The sequence below is a fragment of the Bactrocera oleae genome, chromosome 3 (genome assembly GCF_042242935.1).
Source record: "Bactrocera oleae isolate idBacOlea1 chromosome 3, idBacOlea1, whole genome shotgun sequence".
NCBI lineage: Eukaryota > Metazoa > Arthropoda > Insecta > Diptera > Tephritidae > Bactrocera > Bactrocera oleae.
The window spans coordinates 2,924,808-2,928,983 of NC_091537.1; positions in this window are offsets into that span (position 1 = coordinate 2,924,808).

Here is a 4,176-nt window from a genome sequence, read left to right on the forward strand (position 1 = left end):
TGCGATTTGCCGCTAAAGTGCAGTTGCGCTGCGTTTATTGAGGTCGATTCAAAATTTGGGGCACTTTGGCCGCAGTGAGACTTACACGGAATCTCCGTGCGCTGTGTTGAGACGTGGCAGACGTGTCACGGCAGTCGAGTACCTTAAACTGTAAACACATTTTGGTATTCTGGGGTAAAAGTCTCAGGTCAAAATCTGCGCTCCCATGCAACGGCTGCGTGCCTTCGTGCTTGTTGCTAGCGTGCGAATACGTGTCGAACGCAATGTAATTACTGCCAATTGGCCGATCGGGTAAACGCTCAATTGACCAGCTGGGAATGCGATATTTACACTTCAGTTCGATTGTGGAATGCCGTGTGGGTTAGTTTCCACTTGACTGCCTCATTGAATGAAAGTTAAAGACCGCGGCCACTGTATTAAGCGGATTGCCAATTTAAATGTAAAAATAATGCGTAAAAATAAATAATAATTTTTTCAGTTATTGCTACCGAATAAAAAAAGTACTCAAAATATCACAAAAATGCTCGAACTTTTTAAACATACGAGGTGTGTTCAAAGGAAGAGGTGAATCTAGAATTTTTTTTAAAGTACTTATTTATGCATTAATATCTATTTTGTCCCCTTCAAAGTAATCCCCCTTTGATATAATACACTTGTGCCAACGCATTTTCCAATCCACGAAGCACTATTAAAATGCGCTCTTCGGTATGGACTTGATCTCATCAATTGTGGCAAAACGTTTTCCTTTCATTGGTTTCTTCAGTTTAGGGAATAGGAAAAAGTCGCAGGGAGCCAAATCTGGTGCATACGGTGGTTGAAGCATGATTGACGTCATTTAACAACTCCTGAGCGATACTAATGCGAGATTGCGTTTTGCTCAAAATTTAGCAATTTCAGAACAAACTTCGCCTCCACACGTTTCATGTCTAAAACATTCGAGAAAGTTGAATAGCATGAGCCGATTTATATGCCAACATCCTCTGCAACTTTCCTAATAGTGTTTCGACGATTTTCGAGAATAACCTTTTTCACAGTTTCCATCTTTTTTCGCTTGTGGACGAATACTACTAATCGAAATAAACTCCTAATGCAAGCAAATGTGAAGCGTTCGATTATAACAAGCATTGCAATTGCTGTCTGTACTTTTCGTATTATGCAGAAATAACGTCTCGCCAGTGGACGCACTTTTCGTAGATACACTTCTCGCTTTGAAAACGTTGCCTCATATCACTTGTGGTATTTGCATTAAAATTGCTTTAACATAATTAGAAGTTGCTAGTTATGTGGCAATAAGAATGCACATCAATTTTCTTCCAGACAATTTAGCTTGAACAAAGAAAACTCAATATCCTGTCAGCTATTGAGTTTGGAAATCACCCGCAGCATGTGGCACAATTGTTTTCAACTTTCACAAAATGCACAATTTTAATAAATTCCAAATTAAAGCTACCATTTAAGCCGAATAAGCCACAAAAAGCGTAACCGATCGCGTGTTAATTGGATGAACCTTTGAATGTACGAAATCTATTCCCTTATTAATTTACGCGCTTGCGCAACAACAGACATCGCGCATAAAGCAACAATGCATACGCGGTATTGCCACAACCAGCCATTGGGCCAGGACTTCGCTAGTGCTGCTGCTTTTGCTGCTTTCATTTGGGTTGCTGACGTGTTGTTGCGCTGGCTTGTTGGCAATAAAATGCAAATTAAGCGCTAAAGATTACTCAAAGGCCACATTATTTACTTAGAACCTCCTGCTGTGCTTCCGAATTAAGTTTAAACCCGGAGGCTAAATCCAAAATGAGTTTTACTAATTTCTTGTTGCTTGCCTGTCTGTCGGCCAGCCTGTCGCTCTGTCTGTCGGCATGCCTGGGTCTATGCATGGGATCGCTGCGCCGGCTGCTGGTTCGGCTGGCAGCTTGATGGACGTGTATGCGCTGACCATACGACTCCACCACACCATGCCGCAAAATGTATAATATTTGGGACAAGTTGTTGCAACACTTAATTTCCATATCCTGCCGCTAGCTGCGTGCCACACACTGCATACATACATGCATACATATATACTATATTAAATACATAGCATTTGGTGTTATACCGCCCATGCGCCTGCGTCTGCTCCGCTTGTTCGTGGCTAGTTTAACAGTTTTTTTAATCTTTCATAAATCGATTTTAAATGAGATTTTGGCGCTGACGTCCGCTTAGTTATGTTTGCGGCAAAGCGGATAACGAAAACCGTTTAATAAATATCAAAAATCCGTCCAAAATGCAAATGAAATCGGAGCTTTCTTGCAATGCGCTTCGTAAATTGGAGTGGAAATTTTATGCACGCATGCGCAGTAGCGTGCAAGAAAGTAGGCGTAACCGGTAGAAGCACGTTGTTTTTATAATGCTATCATTTGTGGCACAGTGTTCATTAGGTAACCTAAAAATTATAGACGAAACCTTTTACGAGAAGTTTAGTATTCAAGAATAAACATGATTTTTTTTTTCATTTTTTTGTTGTTGTCCATTTTTTATGTATTATATTATATTTGAATATAAATTTTTTTTAAAACCTTAAAATATTTTTAATTATTTCAAATAAATATTAAAAAATTTTATTAGGTGGGCACTCTATGAACTTAATATTTCGCCAAAATTTTTGAATTGTTGGCAGTGCTAACTTAAAACTCCACAATTATACTCAAACGATATTTTTTTTAAATCAATATAAACCAGTATCAACTGTAGCGTTAACTGTGCTGCTCCAATCGTCGTCCTATTGCGTGTAATAACGCTTTTCAAACCTTGAACCACTGTGCCGTATCCTTAACCGCCTTCAGTAACAATTTTTTTTTTGCAGTCTTTGCCAACTCTTAGACTATGTGAGTATATGATCCATATTTTGGCGCGTTGAAATTGGGGCGTGTTCCACATATGTCCCTATGGGCCTTTGAAGGCTTCACTGCGTACACATGCGATATAAACCAAAATATAACGCAAATCTTATTCAAGAAAGCGAGCAAAACAGTCGAACCGAAATGTTGCAGAAACAGCAGCAGAGGGCAGCGTTAATATGCAAAGTGGCAGGTAGGCTGGCAGTCAGCCACACTTTTCAACGCTTTCGGCGAAAATGAATTATGACGCATGCGCAACGGCGGGCATTTTTTCACAACAAACACGCATACATACATGTATTTTACATATGTACTTTGCTGCTTCGTTTGCATATATCGGGCCACCGTTTAATTAAAGGGCGCGCGTGCGCCAACCTTTTCACCAAGCGCTCCACACAGTTATAAATACACGACATGCATACTTTATACAGCACTCGAACATTTTAATAAGTGCACACTTGTGGCTCAATGGTCCACGACGGCCCCTTGTTGGAACGTGCTCGATGACGCAGTCGAGTGCTGGCGGTGAAGAATTAGACGTTGCATGAAAATGGCCAACTCAACTGGCGCATCAAGTGAACAACCTGCCCAATTGTTCGCCTGTCTGTCTGTCAGTCGCATTGACGACTCTGTAGTGCTAGTTTCTCCGTTTCCCGGTAATCGTGTCGAGACGTTGTGGCGGTTGCGCATTTGAAATCAATAACATCACTAAATGACTCTATTGTTGTCGTCGCAACCCACAGAAAGACAGAAGAAATGTGAATTGTTGCAGTTCTAGGAAAAAACGCCATAAAAATTGACACCCAACGCGACCGGCAATTAAACAACGTAATGATATGATGGCAGCAGGCCAACGCCAACGCCGTCAGTATCAGCAACGCCTAGCAGCAAAGACAAGTGGAAGACAACCAGCCGACAACTATTTCTACAAATGCAACAATAAAATGCATAACACATTTGAGGGCAGCGATGCGGCGCACCACGGCGGCTAAAGGGCTTGGGTGGCGCAGCATGTCAACCCAGGGTCCAATCAATTCCCTAGCCGCGCCGGCTGCACTTGGTCCACTTGGTCAGCGGTTGTGGATGCGGCTGTTGGTGCGATAAAATGATACGATACGAGTGTAATAAGTGTGCGATCAATGCTCGGCCGACCACACTGCCTGGCCGGTTGGTGCAACGCATTAGGACGGCCTGGCGCAGTGTTTGGCGTTTGGCCTAGCGATGTGTGGCAGCATGCCTGCTGTGGGTGATGGCCCTGGGCCATTAGCGCGCTGTGATACACGGCTTTTGGTGG